This window comes from Giraffa tippelskirchi, chromosome 11, assembly GCF_054371585.1.
Source record: "Giraffa tippelskirchi isolate mGirTip1 chromosome 11, T2T-mGirTip1v1.2.pri, whole genome shotgun sequence".
Taxonomy (NCBI): Eukaryota; Metazoa; Chordata; class Mammalia; order Artiodactyla; family Giraffidae; genus Giraffa; species Giraffa tippelskirchi.
The window spans coordinates 141,881,505-141,907,375 of NC_137285.1; the positions used below are offsets into that span (position 1 = coordinate 141,881,505).

At 38.4% G+C, this 25,871-nt stretch overlaps 1 protein-coding gene across 7 annotated transcripts in view; it reads right to left on the bottom strand.

Moving 5' to 3' along the window:
• The window catches only part of LRRC4C (leucine rich repeat containing 4C), a 1,846,189-nt gene that overhangs the window by 1,452,726 nt on the left and 367,592 nt on the right, over positions 1-25,871 (bottom strand). The window lies entirely within an intron of this gene.

The window sequence follows — 25,871 nt, forward strand, 5'->3', positions numbered from 1 at the left end:
GGTTTTTTTCACAGTTCCTCAGGGCTTTGGCATGAAACACAGGAGCTATGAAAGGGGTTAACAAGAATAGACCTCAAACAATCCATGGGTTATTCCTATCAGGACCCCTGTACTAAACCTAGATTGAAAAGGTCATCAACAGGGTATGGAGGCATTTAGAAGGACAAAGAAACAAGAAAGAGATGGGTTGCCTAAATGTGGCAGAAATCTGAGCGTAGCGGTATGAAACAGAATCTGAGGCATGTTATAAAAATTTGATGTACTAAAAATGCACGTAAGGGAATAACAATTTAATGGGGTTATTCCCAACAAAATCTTTTACAGCTCTATTGGCGCATCACAGAAGTAGTAGCATCACGACTATTTAGCACACAAACTACCATCTCTGGAAGACAGAGCAGTAATGGATGGAAAGCATTTCACCCCAGTAATGATGAACCAGCAAAGCAATCCTGCCAACAGTAGCAGTTTTTCCCCCTCACAAATCTATTTATTTTTTCTGTGTTGAAAATAATACTGTAAATAGAATTTAATGTGGTGGTGTAGGTAGGGGGAGTTGGAGACTCAGCTCACCCTACCTGCACCAGCACTTTCCTTCACGGTGAAATACCCAGAGCTGTATTAAAACTCTTTCAGTGCTGACGCTCACTATGTGTGGAGAGACAAGAAAGCGGAGACATCATCCTTATGATGCAGGAAGAAGCTACTCCTTGAAATTAAAGGACACGTGGATTCAAAGGATTTTTCTGCCCTTTATCTTCTCCACCTTGGTCTGTGGTTTAACCACTGTGCATCTCAGTTTTAAAACCAATATCATTGATAAAATATGAAAAGCTTTTATTTAAAATTGTTATTGAACTGTAGTATTCATGAAGAAAAGTGCACACACTCAATTTTGTAATTCAATAAATTAAAAACATCTGTGACACCAGTGCTCAGATTGAGAAACAGACCCCAGAAGCACCACTTCCCATCACTCCACAGTCCAAAGGAAGCTATTTTACTAACCTCTCACAGAAGAAACTGCTTCTTAGTGTCACCGAATTTTATGTAAATAGAATCATACAACCCTGCTATTTTTATTGGGCTTCTTTTGCTCAAATAATGTTGTCAAATATCTCCATACTGTTGCAATTTTAAAAAGTTTGTCATAGAATTTTTGTGAAAATACAGCAGTAATAAATATAGAAAAAAGCTCAATTAATAGTTTTTTTTACTATTTTTTCAGGAACTAGGTTACAACATGTAATGATAAATAAAATAAAAATTTAAAAACAGTAGTGGTAGCAGTAGCTCAAGTGTGCTTAGTCGGCTTCCGTCACATCCAACTCCTGGTGACCCTGTGGACTTTACCCCCCAGGTTCCTCTGTCCAAGAGATTCTCCAGGCAAGAATACTGGAGTGGGTTGCCTTTTCCTTCTAAAAGGGATCTTCCTGACCCAGGGCTCAAACCCACATCTCTTAAGTCTCCTGCATTTGCAGGTGGGTTCTTCACCTCAAGCGCCACCTGGGAAGACAGTGTGGTCTAAAAGCACAAGTCACTCCCTCAAAATAGATTCTGAGCACGACTGTACCTCCCCACACAGGTAGATGAGAGTGGGGCAGCTTTCACATCCAAGCGTGGGCTCACTCTACACCACGGGCACTCTGACATTTAAAGAGATAGTGCCCATTTATCACAATTGTCACTTGCCATTAATTTACATTCCCTTTATGCATCTGTTCAAAAAATAATTAGGATTTTATGCTGCAGTAAATATGCTTGTTCATCCATTAGCGCAAAGCAAAAGATTAATTGCATTACAATGGGAACCAGGACTACAACACTCCGAGCCACAATGATAACAGTGACAGCTGGGCTGCCCACAGTACTTTGCTCTGATAAGCTTCAAAAACAAGTGTAGATGAGAAAATAATTAAATCACTGACAAGGCGGCACCAGCCTTATTTTCCCTCTTCTTGCATTCAGCTTACAATCACCCAACAAAAGGTTCTCACTGCATATTAACAAGGGGGTCTTTCTTGTCCCCCCCCCTCATCTCCAAACACCCTGGTTTAACATTAGAAATGAGCTGAATTCTAAGAGATCTTACTTGAGCCATTTATCTCAGCAAGCTAAAGAAGGGAGATCCAGTCTCTGGCTAGTTAGCTACTGAGAAGTCAAAAGACAGGAAAAGCTCTATGGATATGTGTCCAGTACAGTCACAGGGGTCCAGGGCTTAGTTTAATGCCCTGTGGTCAGCCCTCTTAAATTTTTAATACTTTTCCTGTCCCTTCTGGACTTCCTTCCCATTCAGTTTACACAGTGCATCAAGTAGAGTTTCCTGCGCTATACAGTATGTTCTCATTAGGGAGGGGTTATATGTATTAACAGGGCTTCCCTGGTTGCACATATGATAAAGAATTCTCCTGCAAAAAAAAACAGAAAAAGAATTCTCCGGCAATGTGGGAGATCCAGGTTTGATCACTAGGTCAGGAAGATCCCCTGGAGTAGTAAGTGGCAACCCACTCCAGTATTTTTGCCTGGAAAATCCCATGGACAGAGAAGTCTGGCAAGTCTACGGTTTCATGGAGTCGAAAAGAATCAGACATGACTGAGCGACTAATAATACACTATATATATTAATATATATACATGGCTGATTAATTTTGCTGTATGGTAGAAATGAACACAACATTGTAAAGCAACTATACTCCAATAAAATTAATTTTAAAAATTCTTAATATTTTTTTAACAATGGGCCCCATATTTTAACTTTGTACTGGGCATTATAAATTATGTACCCCGTCCTGTCAATAGATATAATAGTATAATCTCTCTCTCTCTCTCTCTCTCTCTCTATATATATATATATATATATATATATATATATATATATGGCAACCCACTCCAGTATTCTTGCCTGGAGAATCCCAGGGATGGCGGAGCCTGGTGGGCTGCCGTCTATGGGGTCGTACAGAGTCGGACACGACTGAAGCGACTTAGCAGCAGCAGCAGCAGCAGTACACACACACACACACACACACGTATGCAAGCACATGTGTATACTCAGATATATGTCAGTGAATACATCCTCACTCATACTCATTCCTGCATCTCCCCAAAAGGAAACAAAAACAAGCTCTCATTTTCCGCTTCTTTTCCCTGTCAATTAAAAAAAAGAAAAAGAAAGTGATATTGAATGGAAACAGAACATCTGTTTTTTGAGGAGACATCTAAGAAGGAAGAGATGTGCTAAACTTGTACTCCAATTGTCTCCTGACTGCAGATACTATTCCATGGTCCAAAATATACTGATCATTGTTTTAGCAACAATGAGAGTTAACAACGTCTTAAACCTTGTGCCGGAGATTGTATTATTCAAGAAAACATCTGTGCAATGGTTTGAGTAATGATCTAGCCTACAAACTGCATCCCCACCACAAGAAAAAAAATCAAAAGAAATGGTTACAGAAGTGCTCAGTTCAAAACTTCATTCTTTGATGCCGAATCAAGGTGACAACAAATGACAGGGAACTACTCTCAGATCTGACATTCCCACAATAAGAAACTAATAGATGGTGATGATTCTAACCAAACTGAAATGTTTGGGTAATCATTGATGGATCTTTTATCAAGGCAACTCCTCTCATGGCAGTGACTTCTTGAGGGTCCCCTAAAAATCTGACCCATTAAGGAATTGCTTGATGACATCATGCATCAATACTACTCAGCTAGATAGTAGCCACAGTTTATCCTTCTACATGATTTTTTAATCTTATGTTTTTAAAGGCCTTTGGATTTGTTAAATATTATTAATCACAATTTTTCTTCTTCAAGTTGGAAAACAAGAGAGGGAGTTTTGTTACTGATGGGGGCTGAAGGCTTCAGAAATAGGTCAGGTACAACAATGAGTAAGATAGCCTGCTTCAGGGGAAGGGAAATGCAAATTAACTACTGTAGACTTGGGTTAGTTTTAGCCCTGGCAGCAGCTGCTGAATAATTAGGGCCCAGAGGCCTTCATAAAGGTTATAAGTCTTGTTACTATGGCTAACCAAATCTGCTTGAGGAATTCTCCCATCACTGGCAATTACGGGGTTTTAACTCACTAGGTAGCTGATTTTGTGACGTGTACGTATTTGATGTGTGGGGAAAATGAGCTTCTGGAGCTCCCCTATGGACCACTTTAGAGCTATGATCATAAATCCTCACTAAAGGGAGACTGATTCTTAGCCGAGACAGTTTTAGGGGTGGGAGTGGAGTGAAAGGTGGGAAGAAGTAGCAAGCATGTCATAAGCAATGGATCTACAAACCTAGACTGCAACACAATACACAATGTAATACTATATCATGAACTGGGCTACGTTGTCTTTTAATGTCACATAATACACATTTCATCTTTTTTGGTTATATTACAGGTAAGCACTCATCCTAGACAATTCTGATATGGCTTAGATCCACCTTTCCCATAACTAACCCTTCCTTTCCGAAGTGCCCCCCGTCAGGGCTGTGAAAATCCGGCCTTTACACTCTCCCTTTTCTTCTGTAGCCCTGCGCCTTAACTCTGTTTCTCACTTGTCACACTATCAAGTTTGTCTCTTATTCTGACACAAAATCCGATGTTAAGATGGGCTAGAGAGGCCAACAGTGCGAGAACAGAAATGGATTTGATTTCTGGCGGTACTAGTTCTGTGAACTGGGTGATTAATTTCTTTCAACTACAGTTTTCTTACTTTTGAAATGGAAATTGCTATTTTTAGAGGTTTCTCATGAACATCAGATGTAAAAGCTTATGGAAGAGTTATTTTTAATCTTAAGTATATTTGTCTATCATCTCTCATCATCTATGTACCATTCCTTTCTTCTCATATCTTCCATCTGTTGATTCACCGATTTACTTTATCCTGTCCTTAATATGAAGAAAAACATATTGATGAAGCTTAAACATGTCAATTCACATCTTTATATAAAATATAAAGTCTATGTTACTAATACATACTTTATATAATTTCAAAGCATTTAATTAGTAAAATGAAAAAATAGTTATGGAACAGAGCTTTAATGTGGTCAAAGAAGATATTCTATCCACAGCTGAGCATACAATAAGCCTGGAGATTGGTACTGTTGGCACTTGTATGACAAAAAGTCCACCAGTAAATGAAAGTACATTTGCATTTCACAGATTTTACTTTCCATACCAAGACAAGGATCCTGGTTCAGCAAATTTTATTTTATTATAGACTAAATAAAATACTTTTAACAAATAATGTTCTAAAATATAGATTTAAATAGATATATAGAAATCATGAATTTATTAATAACTTATTAATAACTTTCCCTAATTAAACAGAGTCTTAATTTTGTGTGTGTGTGCCCAAGTGCCTCCTACATAGTACTTTTTCAGTTGGTAAGGCATAAAGTACTTTATGCTGATTAATAGAATGTCTTATTGTTGCTAAGAGACCTGGCCTAGGATTATATTAAACTCGGAGGAATTATAGGCAGGATATGGATAGTTATATGTGGAAAAGGGGATATTGGGAGTCAGAAGATGGAATCCGTGTCAGGGAAAATATTTAATTATAAATTTACCAGCCTTCTTCATTGTGACCCAATGTAGAAGGATAATTAAAATCACCTTTGATGTGGACAATGAATATTTATGGAAATCATATGCAAATGTGTATGTTAAACATCTAAGAGTAGTTTAGTTCCGAAATGGTGTGCTTGTGTGCAGGCTGTCTCAGTCGTGTCTGCCTCTTTGTGACCCCATGGACTGTAGCCCCCCACACTCCTCTGTCCATGGGATTTTGCAGCATGAATACTGGAGTGGATTGCCATTTCCTTTCTCCAAGGGATCTTCCCAATCCAGGGATCAAACCCGTGTCTCCTCGTCTCATGCATTAGCAGGTAGATTCTTTGCCACTGAGCCACCCGGGAAGCCCTTCTGAAATGGTGTACATGCATGCAAATGTGGATTCAAGATATGGTCCCAAATCCCTGACCTCTCCAACACATCCACTGACCTGAATGGTATCAGTCAGTTTCTCCTAGATAGAATTTCAGAAGCCAGACATTTATGACAAGCCAAAATAAAATCTATATGATAAAGACAAATTCTCCATATCATAGACAGCTTATATGAGTACTACCACTTAGAGACTCAAAGATGTGGAGACAGTAAGAGAGTGATCTTAAATTATAACCTCAAACAGTATCTAACCACAGGACTCTGATCCTTAGAAGTAAGCTTACCTGCGGCTAAGCCAGACTGACTTAAAGAGTCAGGTTAGGTTCAGTGTAGAAGGAAGTAAAATACCTCTATCAGGTGACTTTCCATTTAATTTCTACTGATCTAATATAGGACTAGATTTATGCCTCCATACTTATGACAGTCCCAAAAGAGTAGAAGGCAATAAAGCATATTTGAGATGACTTCAAATGTTAGTAATAGACAAAAATGAACTCCAAACACTTACTAATTAATTGAACTGAGCAAGTTATTTAATTTCTTTGAAACTCAGATAAATTTAATGGTTATTGTCAGGATGAAGAAAATGTGCATGACATTACTTGCATATTATTTACTATAAAATAACACTATAAAGTTAATTATTTCTATTATTATCATTGCTATAATTATTATTAATAAAAACCTTAAATATGGTACATAATTACAGAGACTCTAGTGCTCTGAAATGTGGGGCAGAATATTTTTAACACAGGCTTCCCTGGTGGCTCAGTAGTAAAAGAACCCTCCTGCAAAGCAGGATGATGCAGGAGATGTGGGTTCAAACCCTGGACTGGAAGATCCCCTGAAGAAGGAAATGGTAACCCACTTCAGTATTCTTGCCTGGAGAATCCCATGGACAGAGTAGCCTGGTGAGCTACAGTTCATAGGGTTGCAAAGAGTCAAATATGAGCTACTGAGCACATATTTTTAGCAGAATATTCAAGCTTCCCATATACCATTTTGATCTGAAAGGTATAGACCAAGAGTCTAAGATCTTCTTTTGGAAATCCCTCCTTTGCTTCTTCTTTTTTTCAGCTAAAATGAATGGACATTTGTGTGAATGATTTGGTGTCTACTTCTTTATGAAACCATTCCTGGTAACTCGACTCAACACTGCTCACTTTGTTGACAGCCCATGGTGTTAATTACACAGAATGTGTTAACACATTTATTTTATCTCTTCATCAGAGGGTCTCTGCTGAGCTCCTGTGCATATTGCCTTATTAACACATCTGTTAAATTCCTGTAAGTCAGGGATTTTGCCTTATGTTTCCTCTAGGTCTCCCATGACACATAATTAGCACATTCTGGAAAGATTCTAAGTCATATTGAATCAGAATCTCATATTCACCTCATTTTTGGTAAAATTCCTAGTTGGATTTCAACTACTTCCTTTCAAAATAAAGTTTCCATAATAGTATGTGGTACTCCACTAATGTCCTGAACTGTGCTACTTCACAGTTTCGTTGTTGTTGTTGTTCAGTCACTAAGTTGTGTTCAGCTCTTTGCAACCCCAGGGACTGCAGCATCCCAGGCCTCCCTGTCCTTCACTATCTCCCAGAGTTTGCTCAAGTTCATGTCCTTTGAATCGGTGATGACCCAACCATTTCATCCCCTGTCGCCCCCCTTTTCCTCCTGCCCTCAATCTTTCCCAGTATCAGAGTCTTTTCCAATGAGTTGGCTCATCACATCAGGTGGCCAAAGTATTGGAGTTTCAGCTTCAACATCAGTCCTTCCAATGAACACCCAGGACTGATCTCCTTTAGGATGGACTGGTTGGATCTCTTTGTAGTCCAAGGGACTCTCAAGAGTCTTCTCCACACCACAGTTAAAAAGCATCAATTCTTCAGTGCTCAGCTTTCTTTATAGTCCAACTCTCACATCCATACATGACTACTGGAAAAACCATAGCCTTGGCTAGACTGACCTTTGTTGGCAAAGTAATGTCTCGCCTTTTAATATGCTGTCTAGGTAATAGTAACAAGACACTATTCCTCTGAATACAAACTCATCTATAGAGCTGAGGAAACATCCAGACATTTCACATTTTTCATTCATTTATTAACTGTTCAATTCCAGCTTCCTAAGGACCAGCTATTATTTCAGGCTCTGGAAATATGACTTGAGCAAAGACTTCTTTTGGTAAAGCTGGCACTCTAGTAAGGGAGACAAACAATACAAATAAATTTATATTACAGTGTCAGGAGGTAGTACGTGCTAAAGAAATGCTTGAGCAGGGTAATGGGATACAATCTGACAAAGGAGGGAGAAAACTGGTTTACATAGTATGGATAGCGAAGATTTTTCAATCATGTAGCATTTGAGCAGAGTTCAGTGTCAGTCTAGTGAACCTCTAGAAAAGGAGGTTTTCAGGCGGAAGATTTTTTTTCTTAGAAGAACAAATGATTAAGTAAGTCAGATCTGTGTAATCAGAGCAGTTCTCAAATTCCCTATGGTGAAAGACAAATTGATTTTTATTGATCTTTTGTAAAATAGAAAATAGGCTTATGTCCTCATGGGTCAGTGGCCTACAATCTACTGACTATGGCCGGTCCTCGGACCACTCTTTGAGTAGCACTGATGTCTACCACCCCCCTAGCTTAGGGATTCTATAAACCTGAGGATGGAACTAAACTGATCTCTTTGCAGGACAAGAGACTTACTAATCAATTTTTAAGAAATAAAAACACCTGAAATAGAGCTTTGCTATTTAATTTCTTCATTTGCCCCAGAACACTGTAATCTGAACACTGGGCTGCATTTAATCAGAGGTAACTACTGGTTGTTCTTCCCCTTTCCACTCTTATCATGGCTTTTTTAAGGGGGAACACCCCAACAATAAAGGAAGCCCAGAGTAGCTGTCTACCACTTTGAACAGCTTAGCTTGTTACTATGTATCTGACTAGCTACCATGAGTTACAGTGCTAAGGCAGGTGGGTATTCTCCATCTCAAACTGGTGGTGACAGATGACACGTCTCCCAGTTTGTCAAAGGTACTGATTGATAACCTCAGAGTAACTGCTGATAGGCTCAATTCTGCTGGGAAGAGATGGAAAACACAGATGGATACATTGACCAAAGTTTTTCTACAGTGGAGCCTTTCTCAGCCAATACTTCAAATTACTAATACAACACAGTATTTAAAATCTTACGACTTTATGTCTGAGGAATAGCCATATAAATATTTTCTAGACCTTGTTTTGCTTTTGTCAGGGTTTCTTTGAAACCAGAGAAAATCAGCCAGTTAAGTAGCTGTTCTGTCAGCCGGAGTTCCTGGTAGAGTTTCTGACAGAAATTTTCTATCTCAAGGAGGCCCACTCATTTGAAAATAAATCAGAAATATCTGTCTGGCACAAAATTATGCTTGCAGCAAGTGGTACATTCTCCCAGATATTTATGGTGATAACTATTAGCTAAAATTTCAAGCTCAAAGAAGACAAAAGGAAAAATTCTGTGTCTACCTCAATTTCTAAATCTTGAAGTAAGCTAAGAGCTCTGCCCAGAAGATTTGGATATTATGTTAACTGTTGACTTCACCAATAATATTCATTGCATTCTTGAGTTATGAACCCTATTGGGTGAAATATGATACATTAGCCAGGATTCTGAAAGAGGTGACCTATTCTACCATAGACTACCAAAGAAAGACCCCATGGTTTAGCACTTTAGTCCTCTTCCAGCCTCATCCTTATCCATGGGGAAAAAAAAAAACAAAACTATGACCCAAAGAGTTGTGTCCTCCAGGAGTCATAGCTAGTGTTCTAGACCATGTTTCAGGTACCTGCCACCTGTGAAATTTCCTGCCTAAATAGCCTGTATCCACTTGGAACTTCTGTGACAGTCCCCTCAAAAGATTCAACTTACGTAAGGCAAAATACACAACCAGTATGCAAACCCATAAGCTCAAAGTGTGCCCAAGAGATGGCTGTGTGTCTGCGTGCAACTTGAACATGTGAGCTGGGGTGTCTACACATACATGTATGAAGCCCCTCAAGGTGCTGGATGGTGTTTATATAGAGGGGAAGAGAGAGAGGCAAGCCAAGGTATCTCCACAGTCCAACTTGGAACTTATGGGGTCCAATAATTCTCTATTCAAACCTGGTTACCCAAGTCATTTGTAATGTTACATTTGTTCATTACATTTGTTCAAGTTCAGAGAATAGAACATTCTTTAAAGAGTTTGATAGAATGATTTAAGTTTCCTAAATGTTTCAGCATATAGTGTATATGCCTCAGGGTTCCCCTGCCTTACCCCATGTATTCAGGGAAGATCTGCAGAGGGCATACACAAAATGGCTGAGTAAAAAGAGTTTAATGAAGGAATATTTACAAAGATGTTAAAAGGATAAAGGGAAATCAGTTGCCAGCAGTAGCAGGAATCTACTACCATTAGTAAGTATGAAAGCAAGGGTGAGGGTTTATTTAAGGAACCTAGAGAGAAATCAGTTCAGAAGACATTCCCCAGATGTTTGAGCTTTTGCTACAAGAAATGCAGTCACTGACAGCCCACAGCCTGGCAGAGAGGGATATGCCATGAATATCACAAACTTCTCTCTTCTGCTCTCTCATCTCCTGGGAGTACCTTCTATTGGCTAAACCCAATTAAAAGCCAGATGGATAAAAAATCTAATCGATGCAATCCAAAAAGTAAAGCCTCCCAGTTTAGTGTGCAGAATGGAGAAGAGCAGAGAGAAGGAAAAGGCAATATGAAGAACAGGTCAGGGTCAAACAAAGTTCAGATTCAAACTCTGATAACTATGGTGCCTTGAGTAATTTGTTTATTAATTCAAACTCTTCATCTCTTCATATGTAAAATGAATGTCTTAATAACATCTTCATTATGAGGATATAAGGATTAAGAACGCTTTTATAGTGTTTAGCATAGTATCAGGTCTGGTAGATGCTTGTGGAATTCTGTAAGATGAAGTCAGAGCTCAAAGTATGTAAAGTCATAAACTCTATGAGATATTCATTCATTAAAAAAATAAAAAACATTTATTGAGTGCCTACTGAGTATTACTTTGCCAACAAAGATCCATAGTCAAAACTATGGTTTTTCTAATAGTCATGTATGGATGCAAGAGCTGGACCATGAAGAAAGCTGAGCACCAAAGAATTGATGCTTTTGAACTGTAGTGTTGGAGAAGACTCCTGAGAGTCCCTTGGACTGCAAGGAGATCAAACCAGCTGGTCCTAAAGAAAATCAGTCTTGAATATTCACTGGAAGGACTGATGTTGAAGCTCCAATACTTTGGCCACCTGATGCAAAGTACTGACTCATTAGAAAAGACCCTGATGCTGGGAATGACTGAAGGCAGAAGGAGAAGGGGACAACAGAGGATGAGGTGGTTGGATGGTATCACCGACTCAGTGGACATGAGTTTGAGCAAGCTCCAGGAGTTGGTGATGGACAGGGAAGCCTGGTGTGCTGCGGTTCATGGGGTCACAAAGAGTCAGACACAACTGAGTGACTGAACTGAACTGAACTGAGTATCAGCCACTGTGCTGGACTATGGGATACAGCAATGAACAAAACAGGTAAAAATACCAGCTCTTTTGGATAAATGAGAAAAAAAAAATCCCTGCTGTAATGTAGTTTTTAAACTGACTGGGAATATAAACAAATAAACAAGAAGTTTCTATATAAGAAACTAAGCATGGACGATGCAGTGTTTAATTACTCTGGAATCAGACTATTTAGGTTTGAAATTTTAGATGTTCTACTTACTAGATTTTTTACTTTGGGAAATGTTCTGGTCACACCAAAACCCAACAGTTTAAAACAATCATTTTATTACACTCACTAATTCTGTGGTCATGGATTCAAAAAGAGCATAATGAGCTTGGAACTTCACCTAAGAAGTCTCGGAAGCTCAAGATGAGGATGACTCCTGGATGAAATTAGCAGGAGGTGGGTGTGTCCATTCCCATGTCTAGCAACAGACGCTGGCTGAAACTAGCTCTGGCTGTAGGCCAGAACGCCATGGCCAGTCCTTTCTACCTCAGCTTTCTCACAGCATGACGGCCACAAATCTTTTATCTGGTTGTGAGAGGTTCAAAAGTGAGCATCCCAAGAGAATCATTTGAGAGTCATTGTCACAGCTCCCTCTCTAGCTTTAGAAGTCAGAGAGTATCTCTTCTTCTATAGTCACAAGCCACTGAGAATCAGATACAGGAAACACCTACTTTATCTTTCAAGGGGAGCAGTGTTAGAGTTATTGTAAGAGAATATATAAGAAACATTGTTGCAGCTAGCTTTTGGAAAATATAGCTATGTTTAACCTCTCTGCAAATCTGTTTCCTTCATCTATAAAATGAAGATGGTATTAATACCTAATCATATCATTATATTAAACAGGATTACACATATATGCTTAAATTGTGCCTGACATACCATATATGATCAATAAATATTAGGTGATATTTTTAAAAACCAGATACCATTAAAAGAGCACAGATAAGGTCCCTGGACTTGGTGGGATGTCAGTCAAATAAGATATCTAAACTTAAATATGAGAAATAGGTAAGAATAGCCTAAGCAAAGAGCAAGGAAAAGGAAGATTTTTCTTAAGCAAAGACTGAGATGCTGTAACAAAAAGGCCCAATAACTTAAAACACAAAGACATTTCTCTCTTGTAGAAAGCCCCAATGGGAATGCCTGAGTCAGCAATATAGATCTTTTTCACATTTTCAGTTACAGGACTTGAGTTCTTTTTGAGCCTTTGCCTCTCAACTTTCTAAGGCATAACTATTGTCTGATATCATTGTCAAAGCTGGTCACATAATATATGGGTTGCAAGCAGTGTGGAATGTGAAAAGACTGTGAAAAGGCATACTTGATATATTCAGACTGAGTCCTAGAAGCAACATACGGCACTTCTTACTTTTTGTTGGCAAATATTAGGCCATGTGACTTTACCAAATAGCAAAGATAGCAGGACATAAATCTAGCTTGGCAGCCATATGTCCAATCAGAAGAATAGAATAGATACTGTTGGAAAAATGTCACTCTCTTACATCCAGACTAAGGGAAAATACCCCAAAAGCAAGAGAGACCCTGGTGACTATAAGTTGTTAGTTTATCAGATAAAACTGAGGGTAGAATAAGATGAGGAAAATGATACAAAATTGAAGAGACAGGAGTTAGATTATAAAAATCATAATGAACCAAATTAAAGGGTCTTTATTATACATTAGTAGGAAGTCAATCAAAGTTTTTAATATGGAAGAAACATTGTCAGACTTGGAATTTCAAAAATCACTGTAAATCATGTGGAGAATGAGTTAAGAAAGTTGATGTTTAGAGTCACGGAGATGAATTATGAGGATGCTACAGTAACTGGAACTTCAGTTCATCTGTAGTTCTTAACATGGCATAGGAGAACACGCGTGGACAGGATGTACTTACAAAACAAGTGAATAAATATTACATCATCTACCCATTGCATATATTTTTTCATGTCTTTTATGCATGTAAGAAACGTCAATTAACTGATATTCATATGTCAGAATTTGTAACCATATTTAAAAATCTACACTTATTTGTTTTGTTTAAAAATATCTCTACACTCTAACATCTGATAGTACTATAACTGATACTATATATAAAGTATGTAGTCATTTTCTATGAAGATATCTCCCAGAAATATGACTTCATTTAAGCCAACACCACACTTGTTTATAGCTACTGCACATAAATAAGTCAATATACTTTAATCATCACAAATGAATCTTTTAGTTTTCATTAACATTCTTGAGCATTCGCATTAACTCACATACAAATTTTATGTACAAAGTTTATGGTCATTAACTCAAGTAGAAAGTTGACAAAATGACCCTGTGACAACTATCAAAATGTAGTATATGTATAACAGCTATCTGAAAAGAAGAATCTAGATTTGCCTGTAGAGGTGCAAGTGATAAATACCTGGAAAGAGTGTGATCTAACTTAGATGTGGAGATTGAGAAAGGTAAATTAGCAGAGAAATGAGGTTTGCTCAAGTTAGGAAGGCATACGTTTTGGAAACAGATTATATTTGGGGTTTTTAACGCCAGTTCTGTCACTCACTAGCTGTGTTACTCTAAGAAAGTTATCTTACTTCTATAAACCTATTTTATTTCATTTAAATTTATAATATTTATGTGAAATAGGAATATTGTGACTATTAGTTCAATTTATACACACATAAATATGAGTGACAGAGTATTGTCACAACACACATTTCCTAGAGAAAATCTACTTCCCTTTTCTGCTCTTTTCTGACATTTTATTGGCAGCTAATCCCTGAAACCCAACAAGAATTCTGCGAAGTATAGCAACAGCCACAATGTTGGGAATTTCATCTTTGCATTGAGAGCAATCTGTCAATAGAGGAAGAGAGCATTGCATAGAAATACAAAATGTAACGGATTTTAATTTGTGAGAATGTAATAATTTTAAATAAGGTGATAAAATAGAAAATTGAGAAGTAATAATTTTCCATTTTTGAATTTCAAAATGATACAAAATCAGTAATATCTTGAAGCCCATTTATTTAAATGATTTAGAATAATAAACCTACTAAAAGAATAAGTATAAAATGTGCCCTAACTTTTATTTCTCTTTCTAGAGTAAGTTTACTGTTAAATGAGTATAGAATGGTATTCAAAATCTGCCCCAGATAATGTGTCAAAAATCCTAAAGGATAACAGAAATGCTCTAATTGGAGACAGCAGGAGAGAACTAGGAATGTGGAATTTAACAGTAAAGTCTGATGAATTCAAATGTTAACATACGCTTTTTAAAAATCCATTCTTTGGCATTCAGTATGATTGGCATCCTTTGGCATTAAAGACTGTAAATGAAGCTTTATGAGAGGAGTCTTCAACATGTTTAACATCTGACTGGTGATTTCTAGACCAATGTAATAGGACAGCACAATTTTTCCTTAGATAACTTCTCTGTGTTACAACAATTCAATTGAATGTAATAAACGCTCATTGTATGAATGTTACATGAAAAGCAGAAGTCCAGATGGATATTGGGGGAAACAGCAAATAAAATACCATGCCTTCTTGATCTCACAAGATCAAGGGAGTTATTAATAGATGACAGACACACACTGAGAAATTCTTCTAAGGTTAACTCCACTTTTATTTTAAAGTAAAACAAAAATTGAAATCACTTAATTTTGTTTTCAGATAAGTTTGGGAGAAAATGTATTATGAATATCTGGAGAAAGAAGATGTCCACTTTATGTTAAGTTGGGGTAAAGGAAGTGCTTTATAAAAGGCAGTATTTAATGCCGGCCTTGAGAGAAATGTATAGGTCTTCAAGGACAGAGGTGAACAATTGAAAGACAGTGAACACCACACATGAGGGCATGAGGAAGAGGATCTTCAGGAAAGAATAATTTCTCTGTGCTCGTGGTAGAGTTCCAATGCTGGGATGAGGGCTGGGAAATAAATAAATTCTAAGAAAAAAAATCTGAAAAGGGAGATTTTTTTAAAATAGCAAAGTACTGAGATATAATTTGGTATTATACAATTTACTCATCTAAAATATACACTCTTTTTTTTTTAACTGTATTTACAGTGTGGTTCAACCATCATTACAATCAGTTTTGAATTACTTCATCATTTGGAAAAGAAAGTCTCAACTCATTGCCAGTTATTCTTTATTCCCACCAAGCCAGGAAAGAGAATTTAACCTATTCTGTGAAGGACCTTAGATCTTGATTTACTAGATTATCAGTGCAAAAATGTTGCAGTTTTTTTAGTGACAAGGTGATATGATCACCTTCATGTTTATGGAAAATGATTCTGGTGGCATTGTGTAGTATGGAAAAGAGGCACTTAAATCAGAGGAGTCGATTTATTTTCTCATATTCTCTAATCTCTGCTAATTCCATATACAACTATAGAAACATCCTACTCCATGGGTTATATTCCACTGAAATTCCTTCATTTACAACACTTTAAGCAAACCAATATTTATTAAGCATTATGTTTACAACAGAGGAGAGTGAAAAAGTTGGCTTAAAATGCAACATTCAGAAAACTAAGATCATGGCATCTGGTCCCATCACTTCATGGCAAATAGATAGGCAAACAGTGGAAACAGTGACAGACTTTATTTTGGGGGGCTCCAAAATCAATGCAGATGGTGACTGCAGCCATGAAATTAAAAGATGTGTGTTCCTCGGAAGAAAAGTTATGACCAACCTAGACAGCATATTAAAAAGCAGAGACATTACGTTGCCATCCAAGGTCCGTGTAGTCAAAGCTATGGTTTTTCCAGCAGTCATGTATGGATGTGAGAGTTGGACCATAAAGAAAACTGAGTGCCGAAGAATTGATGCTTTTGGACTGAGATGTTGGAGCAAACTCTTGAGAGTCCCTTGGACAGCAAGGAGATCCAACCAGTCCAACGTAAAGGAAATCAGTCCTGGGTGTTCATTGGAAGGACTGATGCTGAAGCTGAAACGCCAACACTTTGGCCACCTGATGTGAAGAACTGACTCATTTGAACAGACCCTGATGCTGGAAAGGATTGAAGGCGGGAGGAGAAGGGGACGACAGAGGATGAGATGGCTGGATGCCATCACCAACTAAATGGAAAGGAGTCTAGTAAACTCTGGGAGTTGATGATGGACAGGGAGGCCTGGCGTGCTGTAGTCTACGGGGTCACAAAGAGTCGGACATGACTGAGCAACTGAAGTGAACTGAACTGATGTTTACAACTAGGCTACTCTCTTTTTCTTTGATTAAATTCAGTTCTCCTTCTAGCTTGACTTAAGAGCACTAGATGGTCATTTTATATACTTCTCAAAGTCACCTGGTAGATTAATATGGTAGAATTATTATCCCTGATTTTAAAGTAAAAAAAAAAAAAGAATGCATGGTCAAAAATGTTAGTGCTTTCTCAGGAGAGTCACAATTACCAAATGTCAGAAAGGTGACTGAATTACCGGCCTTCTGCCATGGGAATGGAGGCCTTTTTTATACTATAGCGTAGCAGCTACCTCAGCAGTTAACCATGACCTGCTTTTATGTTGAGTCAGCAAAAATAAAAGCTTTTTTTTTTTTTTTTCCCTCACCCCAGAAGTATGTGCGCATCTGTACATGCATGCTTAGTCAGCAGTGTGTGAGACCTAAATCACATGGGGGAAGTTAAGATATGCAATGGTTATTCTCACCTTCTTTGGATTTGTTTTAAAATGTTTTAGAAACCCATGTATAGAGTTAGGAAATACATTTAAAAAAAAAAAAACATCAAGGATACAGAATTTTCTTAGTATGAATTTGATAAGAAAAGCATAACAACAAACCTACACCTATGAGTGTGAGCCCTACAGTAACGCCACCCAGCGCACAACCGCCAACCTTGAAGCTAAAACTCTTAAACGGACCATTCTAAATAATAACTCACTTTTAACAATAATAATAACTAATAACTAACTAACTAATAACTCATTGTGTTGTTCACATGGCCACTGACTAATACACTTGTTCAGGGCACAAAAGCCATTTCCATGCACCATCTGAGAGCAGCTCTCACAGTAACTCTACAAGGTAGAAAGGCCAAGGCTATGAGAGGCACAAAGATTTTCCCATGTCACTGAGTCACAGGTCCCCTGACCCCAAATAACAAGGGCATCTGAAAGGGTTACAACACAGAATGCACATTTTCTCATTCTCCTCATCTTCCAAAGAAAGAACTCTTCGTTAAACAAGGTTTAAATTCCATTCCCCATGCAAGTCTTTGGCATTGGACCTTGACCTGACACAGGCCTGAATTCTCAGAGGAGCATTTTCTTTCTTCCTAATGTGCCACACAACGCATAATTTAAAGCACGTGAACACAAATTATCTTTCTCTACTCAAGTCCTTCACCTTAACATCAGCCTCCCAACTACATCAATAGTATTCTTCATCTAAGGCTTCATTCTCCTTAATGAGTGCTTCTTTTCTCTGGGCTAATTGTTTCTCTAACATGTAGACTTTAATTAGGATCCTCAGAATCCCAAATCTTAATACCTCTTCCTCTTGGGCATTCATAGCAAGATTGTGTGGAGACATGGGGATCTATGGATTTAATGTGGTTTCCTTCACTTTTTGACACTTCCTTTATTTCAGCATCACCCTGCTGGTTACAAAATTTTGACAGGAAGAGACCGTGGTGTTTCACTGACTATCTTTCAAAGTGTTGCCAAGTGTTTCTGGGCAAACATAAAAGTCAATCTAAAGAGAAAGGCTCAAAGTTAGAACATGGTATCCAAACACAGGGGAACTTCCTTGGAGTGAGATGATGTCCTCCAAAAGGGGTATCAGAGTGATTTGGAGATTAACATTCATATTGTATAATGAAGCTTCCTACTTTTGCTACTAAAAGGAGGATACCAGGATGGATTCTCCACGCACATCCCATGTTGGCAAGGGTACAAACAGAGAGCTGTTTGCCATGTGTCTAAACATTTAAGGATGTAAATCAGGTTCACTGCTAAAAACAACATTCTATCTCTGAACTGTTATCATGACCTGGAAAGTCAAGTTTAAATTTAGAATTCTCAGATTCCTCAGAGTTGTGTGCTAAAACCTGGCTGCATTGGGAGCGCTGGTCTGGACCCAGAAAATTTCTTTTTTCATGCTTTGCTCCATGCCATTTGGGGGCCCCACCTGTAACTGGGGTAGTGGCTCAGCCTCCCATCCGAAGTGCCCTGCCCCTTCCCAAAGAACCTTCTTTGAGGCCTAGAGGTCAGGGTATCATTTGCAAATTCCACCTCTAAGGACACATCCAGCCTTGGGAGCTCTGTCAGGTTTAAGGAAGGCAGCGGATTCTTGTGCTCTTTTAGCCACTGTGTGATATAGAAGAGGGTATGATATACACTTTTGGGGCCCCAGGAAATTACTGCTTAATGAGGAAAGGTATAACCAGAGGAGAGTCAGAGATGACCCTTTAAAGAGCAGGACGGGAGGCTTATTTCCCTCTTGTCCAAGTCTAAGTATTCTCTCTCCTACACACACACGCTAAGAAATCAATCAAAAAAAATCCACTAGTTTCCCACCTTGAAAGTCATATAACTAACTTCAACTTCTAGTAAAAATGGAGCGGTAACGATATTGACTGAACAGAAGTCTAAGATGTCACCATGGCCCTCAATGAGTTCAATCAACCAGAATGGACAGACAAAGGGACATGAAGTTCCAAACAAATTTAGTACAAAGATCAAAGGCATGAAATAGTGAGGGCAGGGAAGTTAACCACTAAATTATTAATAAGAGGAGAAATGCAATCGATGAGGAAACAGTGATTCAGAGAAGTTCAGTAACTAGCCGCATGTCACACTAATAATCTAGAAGAGACCAGTCCCAGATCTGTCCATCTCCAAAACCCCAAGTTTTTTTCTACTTCTTGGAAACCATCTTTAGAAGTATGAAGTTTCTATCTTCCTTTCTTCTTTATCTTCCAGCAGAAATATGTTAAAGGACATTTCTTTATCTCATATGCATTCGTTATCCCCTTTTCCCTGCTTCATTTCAGAACCTCAGTTTTCCACAAGCACTGTTCCCTGTTCTCACCTCTTATCCTGTTTACTTTCCATCTCTACCAACACACTAGCCTTCCAGAATTCTGATGATTTGTGAAGGTCAGTAGGGAGTACCACTTATCTGGGGCATTTCATAAATGACAGGAATCTTGCACTTGAATAGCCAACTCTATCCACCCTCCCCTTTTGCATGCCTCAACTGGCTCATTACCCACTGGGGGGAAGAATGTTCTTCCTTGCTAGTTTCACACCAGGTGATTATGAAAAGAATTAAGTGAAATGAATTTCTTAATCAATTTCATGCTGAGAGGATCAGCAAGTCATAACAGAAAGAGAATTTTAAGGGAATTAATACACTATCTAGTTTGAACCTTTCTCTGCATCCACCAGGCAGGCCTAGACACTCAACATTGTCAGCAAAATAAGCAATATGTCAACGGATAAATAAAACAGTGATCTTCAATTATGATACCTTTTCAAATACTAATTATCAGAGGCTGTGTATAGAATGACAGCAACATTTGCAACTATTTGGAATGTTATATCTTCATAAAGATAATATAAAATAGCTGCAATCGGTAATGACCTAACAGGTTCCAGATGCTTTATATTTGCAATTTCTAATCTCTGCAGTACTGGTTTTTGGAATGTAGTCTCTGCATTACATACTGGGTTTTCCAGTAGTCAGGTATGGATGGGACAGTTGAACCATAAAGAAAGCTGAGCACCAAATAATTGTTGCTTTTGAACTGTGGTGTTGGAGAAGATTCTTGAGAATCTCTTGGACTGTAAGGAAATCAAACCAATTAATCCTAAAGGAAATCAGTCCTTTCGTTGGAAGGACTGATGCTGAAGCTGAAGCTCCAATACTTTGGCCACCTGATGCGAAGAACTGACTCACTGGAAAAGACCCTGATGCTTAGAAAGATTGAGAGCTGGAGGAGAAAGGGATGACAGAGGATGAAATGGTTGGATGGCATCACCGACTCAATGGACATGAGTTTGGGTAGACTCCGGGAGTTGGTGATGGACAGGGAGGCCTGGTGTGCTGCAGTGCATGGGGTCGCAAAGAGTTGGACACAACTGAGCGACTGAACTGAATTTCTGCATTTCTCTGAGTTATTTCTCGCCTCATATTAGATATGAGAATATAAGATATTGAGAGGCAGAGAATTTCTCCAAGGTCACATACCTGATGAGAGGTAACATTGATGTATAACCCCCTGTGTTTGAATCTAGCTTGACATCAAGTTATCCTGTTCTTCCAAGGTAAGCCAAGGATAAAAACAACCACAACTTTGGAGGAAATAATTCTAAAGCTTGGCTTCCCTGCTGGCTCAGTGGTAAAGATCCACCTGCAATTCAGGAGACATGGGTTCGATCCCTAGTCAGGAAGATTCCCTGGAGAAAGAAAAGGCAACCCACTCCAATATTCTTTCCTGAGAAATCCCATGGACAGAGGAACCTGTTGGTCTATAGTCCATGGGGTCTCAAAAGAGTCAGACATGACTTAGTGACTAAACAACAACAATTCTAAAACTTAGGGGGCAACACTTTTTCCCACCCCTGGGATAGTTTCACTTTATTCTTTTTCCATGTTTCTGAAGTCTCAGTAGTTCTTGGAGTAATAGCCTAACATGATAGAAAAGATGGCGATCTTGGAACAGGATGGACCTGCATTGGAACCATAGGTATCTCTTTAATTACTTGTGAGACCTTAGACATGTCACATCGTCTAAATCTCAGTTTACTCTTCTGGGAAATGTATTTTATACAGATGAATTCTAGTCCATTGCGAAGGTGAGCAAGAAGGGTAACTTTAATTTATTTCAACTTAGCTAAATTTCTATAAGCCTTCATTCTGCAAAAGGAGGTAGAAATCTATCTCAATCAGTTGATGCCTTATGCTCCTTCCTTCATTTGGAATGTGAAAAGGCTTGCAAAAGTGTTAATGGTGAACAGTAAAGAGAAGTGATTCTAAATATTTGTCTGGACCAAAATCCACTGAGGCCAGCATCCTCTTGGGTTGTGTTCAAGCTTTAGTTTATGAAAGTCACCATAGAGTCATGTGAAGGTTCACTGACCTTCTTAACTATATTTTTACCACTGTGAGATACATGGAAATCCTCCTGATTCCAAAACATGCTGAGAAAAGAGATCCTCTATATGGCAGTGCCCAGATTTTTTGGCACCAGGGGCTGGTTTCATGGAAGACAATTTTTCTACAGAACGGAGAAGGGGAGTGAGGGAGGATGGTTTCAGGATGATCCAGGCCCACTACATTTATTGTGCACTTTATTTCTATTATTATATCAGCTCCAAATCAGATCATAAGGCATTAGATCGTGTGGTTTGAAAACCCTATGACACTACAACCTCATCTACCCAGGACAGCACGTGCCATTTCTCTGATAGAGACTTGCCTTACCACTGGGCTCCAACAAGACAATAAGCCAGCAGCAGGCATGCCTAGAATATTTGTTTCCCAAAAACTGAAAGGATTTCCCCCCAAATCAGGAACAAGACAAGGGTGCCCACTCTCACCACTACTATTCTACATAGTTTCAGAAGTTTTGGCCACAGCAATCAGAGCAGAAAAAGAAATAAAAGGAATCCAGATTGGAAAAGAAGAAGTAAATCTCTCACTGTTTGCAGATGACATGATCCTCTACATAGAAAACCCTAAAGACTCCACCAGAAAATTACTAGAGCTAATCAACAAATATAGGAAAGTTGCAGGATATAAAATTAACACACAGAAATCCCTTGCATTCCTATATACCAACAATGAGAAAACAGAAAGAGAAATTAAGGAAACAATTCCATTCACTATCGCAACGAAAAGAGTAAAATACTTAGGAATATATCTACCTAAAGAAACAAAAGACCTATATATAGAAAACTATAAAACACTGGTGAAAGAAATCAAAGAGGACACAAATAGATGGAGAAATATACCGTGTTCATGGATTGGAAGAATCAATATAGTGAAAATGAGTATACTACCCAAAGCAATCTATAGATTCAATGCAATCCCTATCAAGCTACCAACAGTATTCTTCAGAGAACTAGAACAAATAATTTCACAATTTGTATGGAAATACAAAAAACCTCGAAAGCCAAAGCAATCTTGAGAAAGAAGAATGGAACTGGAGGAATCAACTTGCCTGACCTCAGGATCTACTACAAAGCCACAGTCATCAAGACAGTATGGTACTGGCACAAGGACAGAAATATAGATCAACGGAACAAAATAGAAAGCCCAGCGATAAATCCATGCACCTATGGACACCTTATCTTTGACAAACGAGGCAAGAATATACAATGGAGAAAAGACAACCTCTTTAACAAGTGGTGCTGGGAAAACTGGTCAACCACTTATAAAAGAATGAAACTAGAACACTTTCTAACACCATACACAAAAATAAACTCAAAATGGATTAAAGATCTAAACATAAGACCAGAAACTATAAAACTCCTAGAGGAAAACATAGGCAAAACACTCTCTGACATAAACCACAGCAGGATCCTCTACGACCCATCTCCCAGAATATTGGAAATAAAAGCAAAAATAAACAAATGGGACCTAATTAAAATTAAAAGCTTTTGCACAACGAAGGAAACTATAAGCAAGGTGAAAAGACAGCCTTCAGAATGGGAGATAATAATAGCAAACGAAGCAACGGACAAACAATTAATATACAAGCAACTCCTGCAGCTCAACTCCAGAAAAATAAATGACCCAATCAAAAAGTGGGCCAGAGAACTAAACAGACATTTCTCCAAAGAAGACATACAGATGGCTAACAAACACATGAAAAGATGCTCAACATCACTCATTATTAGAGAAATGCAAATCAAAACCACAATGAGGTACCATTTCATGCCCGTCAGAATGGCTGCTATCCAAAAGTCTACAAGCAATAAATGCTGGAGAAGGTGTGGAGAAAAGGGAACACTATTACACTGTTGGTGGGAATGCAAACTAGGACAGCCACTATGGAGAACAGTGTGGAGATTCCTCAAAAAACTGGAAATAGAACTGCCATATGACCCAGCAATCCCACTGCTGGGCATACACACTGAGGAAACCAGACTTGCAAGAGACACATGTACCCCAATGTTCATCGCAGCACTGTTTATAATAGCCAGGACATGGAAACAGCCTAGATGCCCATCAGCAGACGAGTGGATAAGGAAGCTGTGGTACATATACACAATGGAATATTACTCAGCCATTAAAAAGAATACATTTGAATCAGTTCTAATGAGGTGGATGAAACTGAAGCCTATTAAACAGAGTGAAGTAAGCCAGAAAGAAAAACACCAATACAGTATATTAACACATATATATGGAATTTAGTAAACTGGTAAAGATAACCCTGTATGCGAGACAACAAAAGAGACACAGATATATAGAACAGTATTATGGACTCTATGGGGGAGGGCGAGGGTGGGATGATATGGGAGAATGGCATTGAAGCATGTAAATTATCGTATGTGAAATGAATCACCAGTTCAGGTTCAATGCATGACACAAGGTGCTCAGGGCTGGTGTACCAGGATGACCTGGAGGGATGGGATGAGGAGGGAGTTTGGAGGGGGGTTTCAAAAGTGAACACATGTACACCCATGGTGGATTCATGTCAATGTACGGCAAAACAAATACAATATTGTAAAGTTAAAAAATAGATAAATAAACTATAAAAAAATTCAAAAAAAAAAGAATAACCGTGGTAACAGATGCCTTCTAAGTATGACAGTAAAATATATATAGCTATTTAAATATTGTATTAGGTAACTGTAGAGGTTAAAAGGGAACTCCCATTATCTGAGGTCAAACAGAATGGGTGATTCATAAATTCTGTTTTGCTGATCAATTCATATTAAAGGCCATTTGATCTAGCCACACCTTCCTTTGCGTATACGTACTCCCTCCTGCACAAAGTTGTGGTGGTCCTCTCAACATTTCTGGAAGTAAGAGCTGTGCACCATTACCGGTCATTCTGCCACCCTTCTCCTAGTCCACCTCACTAGTTTTACATCTTGACTTTTAAAACTCTCTCTAGAGAATGGTTCTCCCATCAAAGACCAACTACTGAATAAGTAAAATAATGTCTTCTAGCCAAGTTGATTTTCTACCACTTTAACTCAATACTTGTAACAAGTTAACGGTAAAAACAAGTTAAATACCAGGCTAGTTTAGGATATATCGAAAGGTGATACTTCAGGGAAATTAGTGAAAACAATAAATGTAAAGTAAGTTTGCAAGCTGGCATTCAGAAGCTGTCCTGATGGAAGATGGGCAGTGCTAGGAACCAGTTCATATTCATTATGAAGTAAACAAACATCCAAATCAGCCTTCATTCAGCCTCAGTAACCTTCTCCCCTGGATGCTTGAAATGCTTCAGAAAGGTATATTGATCATATCTCCATACCTTTCAATAGCTCCTTAGCAATGTACAGAATGAGGTCATTTTAGAATCGTGATAACTTGGGGGGTCCACCTGAATGAGACACGATTCATATTTCTTCTTTTTGCAGTACAATCAACGCAATTTGAAGAAACATTTCCAGAGGTCTAAATCTGTAATAAAGACACGGTCAAGCTTCGTATTACTATTCTTGGGCTTAGGAAAAAGAGTGAATTTTCTCTGTAATGAGTTCTAGATTCACTGAGTTTATTAGTTCTCAGAGCTGCATGTATTAGTGAGGATGGGCTATATACGTTAGGCTGCTGTGAAAACACCAAATATCATTGACTTCAGACAACAATGGTATACACCCCACGTGTAGTGCCTGCCAGCCTCTGATTGGTGGAGCACTCACTCTACTGACGGTCGGTGCATTCCCCACTGATGAAGGAAGCGCTGTCAGAAAAGCAAAAGGAGCTGTAGAACCAAAGGGAAAGCTCTAGAGGGTCTTTGCACAAGTAATTAAATTCTCCTACTGGAAGTGACACGTATTACTTTTGCTTATTACTTGTTGGCTAGGACTGTCACTCGCCCCGCCCAAACAAGGGAGTTTAAGAAATATAATCCAATCCAGTGGCTGTAAAGTGTCAAGGGAGAAATGGTTAATAAGTAGCATTAATAACCTCAATTTCATGAGCTTTAAAAGGAAGGATGCATAAAGAGATGAGATGTCAAAACGGGATTCTTCAATCGAATAGGGCTTAGCAGGGTAGAAATTTATCTTAGTTTGCCTTATTGTAGAGCTCCTATTATTCTGGACCCCTTTGCTTCTGCTTATTTACATTTTTCATCATCTAACATTCCCAATGATACCTACGTTACCTTTTATTTTAGAATATCCTATAGACTCCATGGGTAAGAGATACAGTTGATTGT